This window comes from Pinus tabuliformis, chromosome 9, assembly GCF_031772625.1.
Source record: "Pinus tabuliformis cultivar Carrire ecotype Pingquan chromosome 9, CPIR1, whole genome shotgun sequence".
In the NCBI taxonomy this organism is placed as follows: domain Eukaryota; kingdom Viridiplantae; phylum Streptophyta; class Pinopsida; order Pinales; family Pinaceae; genus Pinus; species Pinus tabuliformis.
Window position 1 is genome coordinate 423,191,281 of NC_142307.1, and position 14,032 is coordinate 423,205,312.

The 14,032-nt window shown below is 38.9% G+C and overlaps 1 pseudogene; it reads left to right on the plus strand.

The window, feature by feature from the left end:
* Positions 1-12,751: 12,751 nt before the first annotated feature.
* On the plus strand, positions 12,752-13,669 carry LOC149148954 (uncharacterized; annotated as a pseudogene).
* Positions 13,670-14,032: the final 363 nt, after the last annotated feature.

A 14,032-nucleotide genomic window follows, 5' to 3' on the forward strand; every position in this document is an offset into this window, starting at 1 on the left:
TGACCAAAAGCCAATACAATAAGTGATGAGGGACTATTTATAGCAAAGGGTCTGGTGACCCTTGACATTCCCCTTTATGACAGTTCAACTACCCTCATGACTCTTCATCTACTCTATGACTGTTACATCCAACTATCGACACTTGAATTACACTTGAAAAGACATACATTACAATGCACATGTACTCATGTGAGAGAACATGGCTTGAGAAAGCCAAGTAAGACATCACTGACACTCAGTCCGTTGTGATGAGACCAACTCTTTCACATGCTTGTGATGGTGAAGGTGGTGAGATGATGCCAAGCTTGGTTGTCTGTGATGGTGTGCATGCACTACATTGTGACCTCTTGTTGAAGCAAACTCTTGCCTTCGTTGCATCCGGGTGCATTGGTATGGTTCCTCCATCCACTCGTCTGCTAGCATGCGCATGGTCTTTGGGTGCAGATGAACCGGCAACAAACTGATTCATAGTGTCCATGTTGATATTCTAGTGTGTGCTGGTGGTCATGCACATCAACTGTCAACTACATGTTCAGCTCCAGTCAGACTTGCTTCTTGTCTTCACCTTGATGAGTGTACTGAATGGGTTGGATCGCATACGTGTGCACGGTGAAATGCATGTTATTGAATCCTTTACATGTGACCAACAACACTACTCACCATGTCTACTTCGTGCCAGCTGCTGGGATAGATCTATAACTTGTACGGGTGCAGTTTCATCCATGAGTGCATGTTGCACCCCCTCCTGTTCCTGTTACGGCTACAACTCATTTGTCTATTTGTGCAGCTTCATATTCTTCCTTGAGTTGCTACATCAGCACATGCAACTCCTTCTTTGTTCCATTCTCTGTCTTCATACAATCTTCATGTCGTGCCGTCACCTCATAGCCTAAGTCTCCAAATTTTCTTTCATCATCAGTGGATCTGCTTGAGCTCACAACTTTGTTCCGCCTTTGTGTTGTCAACAACCTTCATCTTACATTCGTTGCATTCGGTATGCTGCATTTAGCTGTTGTTCATGATGCTGCTCGCTGTTATATCTTGATGTCCTTGTCTATGAACACCTTGATGTCTCTGTGGGTAGGCAAGTTCATAGACACTTGATCGACTGCATCCCCAAGTGTGCTCTCAACAGTGTCTTCATCTATGCTCTCTTGGAAACCATTGTACCTATACTGCTGAGAGGCAGATGAACACATGCAGTACCTAGAGACATGGCAACACCCATGGCAAGAAATCTGTGAGTTGAAAACCAAAATGAAATTGAGAACTGACTTGCAACATACTTGTGTGACTTATCATGAAGGTTGCGCAATTTAGGCCGTGAGGTCGGGAGACTAACTACCAAGACTGAACAAGCCATAGTATGGGCTAGTGGGAGATTGATTGAATGCTGGAACTATGAAATGCACAGTCTAGTCTGGTTGTGGACTGCTGGAATTGCGCAATGCACAATCTCAGCTGGCAATGGTTGTAGGTTCAGTGACTGCATTGCACAATTTCCTGGGCCAACATTCATGTCCCTTAGAAATTCACCAAACAATCTTGGAGGACAATGCCTGGGAATAAATGCACATTTCTGGAGAGGAAGACAGAGCCTTCCTTCCTCGGATTGCACAATGTTATCTTAGTGAAGGCATAGTCTGGGCTGAGGTTGCCCAGACTCACTGACGGGCAACTAAATGCGAATGTGAGTGCAAATGCATGGTGATAATGAGTATAAGCATAAGTGAATGATCATGCATGAAAATGGTGAATGAAATATTTAGAAAATGGAACAACATGAATGTGGGTGAGGCGAGTCACTGAATTAGCGACCGTTCATGAAAAATAGTTTCATGCATGCGACAATAGTGAGATAGCAACGAAAATTGAAATGGTACTAATACAAGCTAATATGTATCAAAACGACAGCAAGCGCCCATTGAAATCAAGCAAACAATGTTCATACAAAGCGAAACACAAAAAGTGCCAGAAATGCAACACAAGACATAGGAAGCGGGCTTACCCCAAAACAGTTGAGTTGAATGTGCCAACAACTCCTAAATGTGATGTGGAATGTCAGAGCTGCAAGGTGGATGCGAGGAATGAGCTCTGCAGCATTTAGTTGATGAGTTTTGCTAACATCGAGGTTGTGACACGCATGCCACAAATCTAGGGAAAGCGGCACTTGGTGGGAGGTTTCTGAAATGATCCTTGCATGTAACCTCCAACTGCCAAAAATAGATCCCTGAAACGAGGGATGCCTTTGCATGCTGCCTTGGAAGAAGCAACCCATGCATGAGGTTGCTCAATTGCTGGGATAAAATGTGCATTTCTGGCTGGGAGTTGTGTTGGCTGCTAAGGAGATTTGTGCAATTTTTGGCCAAAGCAGTCGACTACTACGCAGATTTATGAAAATTCTGGGCTCAGTGGCTTTGCGGGGGAAAATTACGCAATTTTCACTGTGAGGGTTGATTGCCAGAATTGCACAATTTTGGAGCCCAACAAGCTGCCAATCAGGATTGTGCAATTTCTGGAGGGAAAGCTGGTTGCCCTACAGAATTGCGCAATTCCTTGGGGGAGCTACTCAATCTACAACTATACCAAATTCAGGTGATTTGTCTGTGAGGAGAGTGCATCGAGGTGTGATCGACATGTTGCCTTTATGCAAGAAAAACATTGAAGCTTGTGAACTTGACGAAGCAAGACAAGTTGCTATGAAGGTTGGAAGGGAGGTTCCAAAACGAAGCCGAGGCAAAATTTTGGAGGGTGGTTGTAGCCACTACAATAGACTCATACTCCAAATAGTGTGAGGTTTGGGACTTCACATCAGGGAGACCCCCTCATTGACAGATTTCCAGCACAATCAACAATGACACTAGAAGGAGGGTCGGATGACAAGTTGTGCCCGTTGAGTCTGTTTTGAACCCCTTATCTGAAATGGCTCATCCTCAAATCACACTCCCATGGTTTTTCTCTAACCTGTCCCTTCGTAAAATTTTAATCACCGATGAGCCTTTTTATCACTTTTCTCAATGAAATTTTGATAGTGAGGATGGAACATCCATAACTGAGAACATCTTTGATTTTATTAAATTTTGTGAATACTACAAAATTGATGATGAATTTTTTTCTTGTGTCACTTTCTTCCTCACCCTTGAAGGTCATGTTAATCAATGGTGTCATACCTTAGCATCTACTTCCATCCATTTTTTTCATGATTTCCTCAAGGAGCTTCATCAAGCCTTTGATATCTATGATTACCGAGATGTTCATAAAAGAATCAATCAACTAAGAATGAAGCTTGATGAATCAATTGAGGATTTTTCTGATTGATTCCTTCACCTCTATTATGAGTTTCCTTAAGAAGATACAGATTGGGATTTTTTGAAACAAAAGTTTGAGCATTTGGTCCATATCTCTTTGCATAGTGAATCCAAACCGCCTGATGTTTCTTCTTCCCCAACTCTTGTAAATCGTGATATACCTCTAATTTCAAAGGAGGAACTTGCTATTCCTTTTGTTCCTTGTCCTCCTCCTTTTCTAGTTTCGATTAGGGTGATTATCGCGATGATATCAAAGTTTGGAAATCTTCACATCAAATTCCTAATCCATCTTCTCATCCTCCTTCTGCTTTTCATGATTCAGATCCTATGGAATAAATTATGGAATGGTTCATGAAGTGTACAGTAAAGACTATTTTTTCCATTTCACAAGATGGTATTAACACTCATAAATTTAGTCTTGAATCTGATAAGGAATTTTTTTATCCTTTATCATATATGTGCAATGACTCTTTGTATCATGATTGACTTTAGAAATCTTCTCCCACAACTAGTTCTTCAAACTCTTTTGATTTCTATGTTGCTGGTTTAGATTGTGATTATGTACAAGGTAGTTACATTTCGCAAGTAGAGGAGCTGGATGGTGAATCTTCTTTCCATGTTTCTCATATTTTTCAAAGTCCTATTTGTGAAGATGGTGTTTCCTCATTCTTGGCTGATATTCAATCTGTTAATCTCGATAATTAATCAAATGAAGTTAGTTTCTTTAGATATATAGTATTGGGCAACAATCATTTCGATGATGAATTCCCAAGTACACCAGTTGATCTTTCAGTTTCTCATGAAGATTTTAATTTGAAATATTTAGATCTGGAATATGTTTCAGTCGAAGTATATGCTCTTATGGAAACTTCCTATTTATCTCACTATCCCTTGTGCTCTCCCATTTGCGATTCATGTACATGCAATGAAGGCACTCCATGATTTTCAAGTTCTTCATCGAATAAGTTCACTTCCCAATTGACACAAGGTAGTGAGGTTGTCCATGATGAGAGTGAAAACAATCAGATCATCGAGTATCCTTTCAATCTCATATCATCTCTTATTTTTCATGAATATAACTCTTCAAATTAGCTTGCTCATGAAATTACTCTTATTCATACATCTCTATATTTGTGATTAGAAGAATCTTTCGAATTGAGTAATCTAGCTGTCGAAGTTGTAAAATCCGATCAAATCACGATAGAGATGGCTGCCATTTGGTCAGCAGTGGTCTCATTCAAATAAGTGAAAGTAGCCATCCTCACACCATGTATGATCTGGTTCAATATTCAAAATGCAATTTTACAATCCTTGAAATTTCTGGGACTTGTCAGGGAGGTGAGGCACTTCAACTTCCATTGACGGTTATGTCAGGATCTCACAACTCTGGTAGGATCCCCAAATTGAGTTAGGTTTGGTTTCCCTCACAAAACTCTTCTTTCTGCATGGTTTCACTTTATGTAAATTATTTCTTGAAGTATTTTTGCCATTGTAGATATAATCTTTCGAACTTTCAATATTTGATTTCTGATTGGATTCAAACTTCTATTTTAGTTGGTTCACTTCCATGTGAAACTCTTGCTCTTAACCCAAGTTTGGATAATGTATCTCTCACAGAAGCATGGAACTATGAAGTTGATTATTATAAAAATTATCTTTGGCCAAAGGAGTCATACTTGTCACTTCTTTTGCAAACAATAAACTCCTGATCTTGCTTGTGAACATTTTGATGCTAATATTTTCCTTCATCTCACCTGAAATCCTCTTGAGCACTAGAGAATGCATGGATTATCTAATGAATCAAATTCTTCTTCACTCATTTTATCCTAATTTGTTTCATTTGTTTTCTATACTAGCATTCCTCTTCACTTCTTTCGACGATTACAATGCTAGTGCAGTATGTAACCAATTATAAGAAAATGGTTTGTTACATTCATCATGCGAGGAAGATGATTCTATTATGTAGAGAATTTGTGAAGCTATTCAAATTGATTTATCATGGTTCTGTCTCTGATGGTTGTCATTCAACTTACTATTTTCCTGTTAGAAAATTCAAATAGTTGTTTTACACCCTTTGATCTTTATGGTTTAACATCTCAATATCTATGTACTTGTTAACCAGTTGAGGCACTTTCGCACTCGCTAATGGTTATGTAAAATCCTCAGTGTCTTGACATGCCTGCTGAATATGATCAGATCTATTTTCTCTTGCAAGATTCTCATCATAATCCTGTGCCTCTAATTGAAAATTAATCTTTTCAAATATTTCAGGGTTTTCAAGAGGATTGTCACAAAGGTTACAATCCAATCGCTGAATGGTTGGAGCAATCTTACCTAGAAAGCTTTGTCGCAAATAACAAGTTTTGATCTTTCTGCATGCTTTCTGAGTTCGATGTAGTTGAAGGCACATTTGCAAGAAGTTTTTGAGGTTTGTTGAATAATGGTTTTCATCCAAAAGGTAAGAATGTGAACTGGTTAGAAGTAGTGGCTATGCCCTATCTTTCTGCTAACAGGCAAGGCCTTCAAATTTTTTTGAAAGCAATTCAAGTTCTTATATGATCTATTGTACATTACTTTATGTCAATTTTGATTGATCCTATCTTTGTGTATGAAGGTCAGGAAAAAGTACGGTAGATACATTGGAAATTTCATAATACGTAACCTCAACCTTTTAGTTGGATAGGTTAGGAGAAGGTCTAGTTGCATATTAGTTTACCTGCACATCCACCCTGCATTCATTTTCTATAGGTTGTCTTGTGTTTCCTCATTTTGGTTTCGCATCATGTTTCGGTTTAGACTCCTCCTATTTTGTCTTTTGGTTTTGTTTTCTTGTTGTGTCTTGTTTTTTCTTTCGTTTTGTAAGACCTTTCATGAAGATGCTCTGTTGGATCAAAAGGAAATGTGGCAAAATAGAAAAGGGTTTTGTGACACTACAACATTTGGCTAACTCTCTGTCTGTCTTCTTCATCTTGGTCACGTCTTTTGGTCAGTGATGTTTTGACAGAAAATACGATCCTTGCATATAGAGAGCCTTGTGTTGAGCCATGATACCCGTGTCTATCCTTGAAACCTTACACCTTCACTTGGTTCCTTATGTTTCGATGTTTTCAAGCTGATCCAATCAAGTAGAGAAGGAAAAGGGGGAAATCTAAACAAGTAAATCAATACCAGAGGTCTTATACATGCTTCTCTATAGGAACAACCTCTCCTGCTCTCAATAATTTTGGATCCCTCTTCTGCCCATGAGATAAATAAGTGTCGATGCATGGTGATATATAAATAAATAAATAAAGGAAAAAAAAGGAGAAAGGCTTCTTGCATAGAGAGGCGAAGCAAGAAACTCTGTTGGGGTCTTGTCTAGGCGTGCTAGTAGCGAAGCAATTTTTGTGTCCCTAAAGTGATTCTGTTGGGGTACTGTCCAGGCCTCCTGGTAGCATAGCAACTCTAGAGATGAAAAAATACACTCTAAAAATCTAAAGCTCACAAAATTCATTACCATTTTCCTTATTCAAAACATTGTGTAATCATTTATCTTATGTTTTTGTTCAACTGAGAAAAGGAATAAAGGGGGTTGTATTCATGCATAGGGTAATTGGGGAGCTGTGGTAATCTTAATGATGAATCAACACTTCTTGAAGAACTAGACCTTACGTAAAGCATTTATCGTGGTAGAGAACTTGGAGTTATACTATTGTGTTGCCAAGTGTTTTCCTTGCAACAACACCCTCCAAAATTTTTACTTCACCCGAATTTTGGAGCCTACTGTGGATCTTGCGATTGGTCATTCGGTGGTCACTCCTTGGACGATGATGTTTTATTAAGATTTTGGGCATCCCTTTTTTGAATTGCAAGTCTTGAAGTCACCTTCTCACACATGCTCAGTTCGTAATGAATTCATGAGTGTGTTCTTTCGCACAATCTTGAACAGACCTAGCACAGTTTGTTATGCCAGTGTCTATGCCATGTTCAACCCACGTCGACAGTTAGTGCGCATGTTCATCTATAGTCTCTCACTTTCAGCTGCGTTTGTACGTCTATTTTGGTGAGTTTTTCAAACTGTCTCTTTTGTACACTTTCATTTTTGCGAGTGTCACGTTCAAGTTTTTTACTGTCTCTTTTGCTTTCTTTCACTTTAATTAGTGTCATTCTCATGATATCTTCACTTTGGCATGTGTCTCTCCCAACATTTTTCGCATATCGCAAGTGTCGTTCACACTTTTCTTTCCATATCACGTGTCTTCTTTCGGCATGGGAAGTGTCGCTCTTCACGTAAAGTGGAGTTTTGGTTTATCTCATGGGGTAATCTTTGTGATAATGAGTTGTTCTTATAATGTAAACATGTATCGCATTCATTCCCAAAGTTTTAAGCACCACCACACAAGTGTTGTCACTGTCATTGCAAAGTGTATATTTAATCACACTTGGTAGGAGCCATCACAAAGTCGTTGCATTGAGGAGGGTATGTTGTTCATATGTTCTGAGTGTTCCTTGTCCCTCTTTTACTTGTCTTCATCTCAATGATCCAACACTTATTCCAAATGGGAAAAATCCCTACTGGGCTACTCAGTCTCATTCTTCCAAGCCCGTACTGTGCATTGCACAGTCTCAATCCTCAAGCAACACCCTTATCCCTTGGCACTACATAATGCACAGTCTCTACCTTCTAGAAATGCACATTGCGCAATCTCAGTGCTCAAGCCCAACCCCTGAACTCCAGAACTATGCAATATTTCTCCCCAAGCCTTAGCCTTAAGCTCCTGAACTGTGCAATTTCACAATCAATTCATCCCCCTTCCTTTTAGAATTGAGTAGTGGGAAAACTCAAGGCTCAAGCCTCTATCCTGAGCCCTTGAGTCCCTCAACTATGAAATCCCTTTGCCCAACCCTCCCTCAACTGTGCATTGCGTAGTATCGAGGCTCAACCCTCTAGCATGAGTCCTTGAGTCCCTCAACTACGTAATGCCTTGATCTTTGTCCTTCCAAAACTATGTAGTGGGCATCTTCAAGCCTCAGGCCCCTGCCTTGAGCTCTTAACTCCCTCAACTGCACAATCTCTTGAACCTAACCATCTTGAATTATGCATTACACAGTCTTGAGCCTCAATCCTAGACTTTGGCCTCTGAAACTGCACAATCCCCTTTGCTAGTCACTCAACCAATCACCAGTTCCAGCCCTAGTAGGTGAGTTCATGAAATATGTTATGTTAGGAATTTTTTGGACTGATGTTGGCTTGTCATGAATGGTTTTTACTTGCAGGTACTCTATCTTATCATTACATGTTGATGATGGAGGAAAGGAAAGGAAGACCATGCTAGGAGACACATATGGAGCTAAAGAAATAAGATGATCATGAGGTGAGAAGCCCAATGAACACTAGATTACAACAGAAGATCAGAGATCAAGACCACATGAAGTATCCATTTGATTCACAACCCTTTAGAGGGTGGATATGAAGAACAAAGCATATCTCTCATGAAGATGAAGCATTGCACATCTCTTATTGAAGACAAAGAAACAACACAGAGTGGCTTGACATTGCCATGTCATCAGTGTCATGTCATGTCACGAGTCATCATCAGTCACATAATTTGTGGATTATGTAAATTCTATATTGCAAAATGTAATGTAAGGTGGTAGTCCAAGTGTCATCCATGTAATGTGAAAATTCATTTGAGAGTCAAAAGGGCTTAGAGAAGTCAAACAATCATGAGGGTAGTCCAAGAGTTACATGGGAGGTGAATGATCACCCAATTTGTTATATATACACCCTCATTGTAAATGAAAAATACTTTCTCACCTTGGCTCCTCCTACTAGGCATTAGAGAGGAAGATAGTTGTTTTGGAGGAGCAAGTGACTGCTCTAATGCTCCACTATTGGAGCTAGTGGTGTTTAGTGTCTTGATGTATCTTGGAACTTTTACTTAATTCAGAAACTCATTGAGATGACACATTTTCATGCATATCGTGAATATTGTAAGATTGTTCTTTGAATGTTTGAGATGTATGTTGTTCCTCATCTGTACTAAGGAAATTGAACTATTTTGGTGGCTTTGGTACTTATCTTGTTAAAAGTGTGTTGTATTTGCTTTAACAGTCGTTGCTTCCTTGTGAACTATTTCGCTGATTAATCAATGAATCATTCTTATGTATGTGCTCATGTGCATTTTCTAGATTAGTACTATTACTTGTCTTTAAAGGGAATACTTTTCTCTCCCCTTTCGGTTGAAGGACCTTGATACTTTCCACAGTTTAACATTTCACAAGGTATAATCACTTGCTGATTCAAAGATACTTGTGTATTACTCTCTTGTGCTGGACTTTGTAGCCAAGGAAAATCTAGAACAATACATGGCAGTCGAGCTGATACTTTGGATGTGGCTCCTACTCCAAATAGTATGAGGTCTAATTAAAACTTCAAATCAAGGAGACCCCCTCGTTGATGGATTTCGAGCAGTGTCAACACTTTCATAAACAACTATAGATTTCAAATATCATAAATAATTAATTCTTGTTTTATTGTAATTATCCAAACAAAACCAATAGTTACAATAAACCAAATTTATTATCATCCTCCCTCCTTCTTCTCTAACATTTGCAATCCTTCTTTTATAATGATTCATAGTTCTCATTTCCCAAAAAGGAAATAAGACAACCTCTTAAGATTAGACTCAATCGGTTTGGATCTGTTTTGGATAACAGCATGGAATCAAACATATAAAAGAAAAATGTTATAATCCATCGAGTTGTTTCTCTCACAACGACCTCCAAACTGATATTTGGTTTGGCTCTAACCTCTTTCCATCATGAGCTCCGCAACAAGGATTTTGACACCTATACAAACATGATGGAACAGATTTATCACTCGAATATTTTAAGAGTGGCTACAAAATGTATGATCCTACAGTTACTCACATTGGAAGATTTCATTACTAATTTATAAACACGAGACAATAAAACAAAAATTATATTCAGGTTCGACATATATCCATCAAGTATTTTGCTTACTTATATTAGCTCTTTTCCACACTGGAGTGTCTCCTGCTCCTGCACCAAACTCCACCTGCACAACAGATCCATATTTTAAAAATAACAGTCTAATATAGAATCACAATTTTTCTTTGTTCAATAGGCCGAGTTGGGATAACGCCTTGGTGGTAAGCTTCGTTCTATTTGCTATGAAGTAATCTTGCGATATCATGTGATGTTGAAAGATCTTGTAAAACAAACATTTAATAATATTAATTGATAATCCAATATTTATGAACAATCAATGTGGCCCGCATGCATTTTCGAAACTACCCAGAATTGTGACTCGGTCTTTTTCTATCCCATCTAATTCGGTAAAAGATTTTGTTTCAAATCTGGAGTTAATAATTATGGCCACTTGAGAAAGTTGGTTTAATGACATGGCATGGAAGTTCGATAAGTTGGTTTAATGACATGGCATGGAAGTTCGATTTGTGTTCAAGTAGATGGATTTCGTTTTGAATGAGGTTAAAGTTATGTAGTTGTCATGCGTTAAACTTGCCTTGGAATATGTTTTTATCTACATCAAACAAGAGTTAACATAGACGACTTTCCTTGGTGGCTGAATTTACATGAAATGGAGCACAACATGGCCATAAGTTATAACAAGTAATGAGATTAGATGACTGTTTGCATCTAATTTTAAGGTCACGGTAGATGATGTAGTGATTTCATTGCTATTTACGAAAGTATATGGGAGTTATTTTTAGTTTTGAATTTTTTATTTTTTAAGAGGAAATACATATTTTTAATCATTAGGCTTACTTAAATTGTGTGTGAGAATTAGGGAAAGAAAATATCCATACACCAAAGTAGAGTTATAGTAATGTTTATAGTTTTCTCTTATTAACATGGTGGACGTGAGAATTGAACATTTTGAGAGCAGGCAATGACTGCATGTAAACGAGCAAAGTGATATTGGTGAATTGATTGATCTGCCCATGAAAATCATGCACTATGCACTCGTAACCTTAATGGCCTGTCAAAAGGGCTTCCAAGATTACTTGGTGCCCGATCTGTTGGTTAAACAAAGCACTGAACTTTATAATGAGTCAAGGCGCTTTAATTTTATAACGATGGAATGTTGTAATTTGTTATTTCCTTGGCTTATGATCGACGTGAAACCTCTTGTTTACAGAATATATGTTGCGTTTTTCTGGTTGATGGGTTGCATAACATTTGGTTTCAGTTGACCTAATGCGCAAGTTTCGATATATAAAACATAGGCTTCAAAATGTCGATGTCGTAGCGCTGTAGTCTAACAAGGGGAGGAGTTGCTCTGAAAGTTATGGAAATTTGAGTCATATTTAGAAAAAATTTGGCAAAGATTTTTGTAAATCCAATTTATAGTTGTTAAACTTCAAAATTTTAGGTGTTCTAGGCATTTTTTATGGTGCTGAATCCATTTCCACCATCAAAAACACCATTCAAACACTACTTCTAGAAGATTTTTTGAAATTTTTTTGCCCGACCACTTTTAACCATCCCGGCAATTCCTCCACCTCTGTAGACGACTCCAAAATGCCCTTTAAAATAGTCCCTTTAAATTTAGGTCACCAACATTTTGAATGCTATAGAATATTTAATGCCCCAGAGTACTAATATCTCTACCTCGATATTATGAAAATCTATCACGGGTGATGTCCATTTCACCTTCATGTTTGGTGTTGGTTTTTGTTTTCGTAATGATACATACAATGAAAGAAGGAAGAATGAGACTACTAATATCTCTACCTCGATATTATGAAAATCTATCAGGGGTGATGTCCATTTCACCTTCATGTTTGGTGTTGGTTTTTGTTTTCGTAATGATACATACAATGAAAGAAGGAAGAAAGAAATTATCGGTTTTCGTTTTTATCATTATACATACAATGAAAGAAGAAAGAAAGAAAGAAATTATGTTATGTCTACGAGGCTAAAGATAGTCTATGGGACATATTGATTCTTCATATGCTTGATGTATTCCGCTCTTTTTGTGTGAAGCTTCAAAATAAATGCTCTCAACTTTTCCATAAACCCCTAGCTAAATAAATTATCCCAAAAACTAACTGCCTTTCCCTACTATCTTTGAAGACCTCACATTCTAAAATAAAATGTTTTTTTATTTCTGATTCACATATTATACAAAGTATAATACTGTTAATCCACATAAGCCATGTTTTAAAATTAAGCGCGGGACATCGAAATTTTGAAATATAACACCCTCCTCGATCAATCTTCGCCTCTCAATTCATATTCCAACGCCTCCAGAGACATCCAGGCCCTGGCTTTATGCTCCTAGTCCGAACGACAATTCCTACTGAAACCAATGATTCCATTCCAGGCATGGGGTCAAATACAAGATGGCCCTCCTTCGCCTTCGACGGACTCCAATCTGGTAAACAGGAATATGAGAAGGAGGTCGTGGGTTTGAAATGGAAAAGCGATCAATAGAGGTCTGCATAGTCCTTGCCAGGGGTCTCAATCGTATCAATCCCTATGCAAGCTCAGAACCCTATGCATGGCATGGATAACCCTTGAGGACAAATATTGCAGCAACATTGACAAGATCGGAAACACGCACCCCACCTGGAACATGAATTTTTCTTGCATCGTCTACGCCCGCGAGCTCGAAGAAGACAAAGAATTAGCGTCTCTGCACATAGAAGTCCACAGCCAGGAGCCATTTTTCCACTATACGAAGCTCGAATGCAGCGCCATCATTCCGCTCAAAGAATTTGTGTCCAAATCCAATAATGTAGACGGAGACCAAACCGAGTCTGCCAGTTTCCAGCTCCGTACGCCCTCTGGTAAGGCACCGGGAATGGTTGGCGTGTGGATAAGAGTAGGTCGCAGGTTCGATCCTCAGGCCCCCTACGATTCAAGGTGTTCAACTTCAACAAATGGCATCACTTCTGGAGAGGATGCTGAGACAGTTACTGTGTATCCAGCAGCTCCACCGTGAAAAATGCAGTCAGGACGCCGGGATAATTTCTCGCTCCCTAATTTCCCTTACACTTACCCTGTCGAAAAAACTAGCCCCAGCCTCGACTCAGGTTCCTTCCCGTCCTCGCAATTTTAATTATCCTCGCCCTCGTCCAGTTCGGTCTCCGATGGCGAGCCAACCAGTGCCGCCATTTATGGGTTCTTGGCCACTTGAGAATTAGATAGGCTTGTCGGGATCGCGTCTCGCCGGAAACAACTACGCCGGTGCCAGACAACATAAGGGTTTGGGGCTCGGAGCGGGGGTTCTTGCGGGGGTCGCGGCCAGAGGATTGATGTTCGGCCTCGACCGAACGACGTTGCAGAACGGGCTGAGTGGACCCATTATGTCAATTGATGAAGAACATTAGGGTTTTCAGACGATGATCTTGAAGAAGGGTGGGTCCCATCGTGAGGGAATGTTTACACCGAGCCAAAAATTCTCTTTACCAATTTCATACACTATCTTGTCACAAAATAAAATTGCAGACAATGCAGATTATTGGAATCAAAATTCATAAAATTGCAGACAGTGCAGATCATTTGAATCAAAATTCATAGGATCCTATGCTTGTAGGCATCTATTTTTTCCACCATGTGGTTCACTGGATTTAGTTTTTGTGTTTCTTTTGTTTTTTATTTTGTTTCGAGATACATTTAATTATAATCTCAGATGACTGTTTGTTTGGTAAATAAAGAGGCCATCATTTATTATCACTGGTTATGATTTCAAA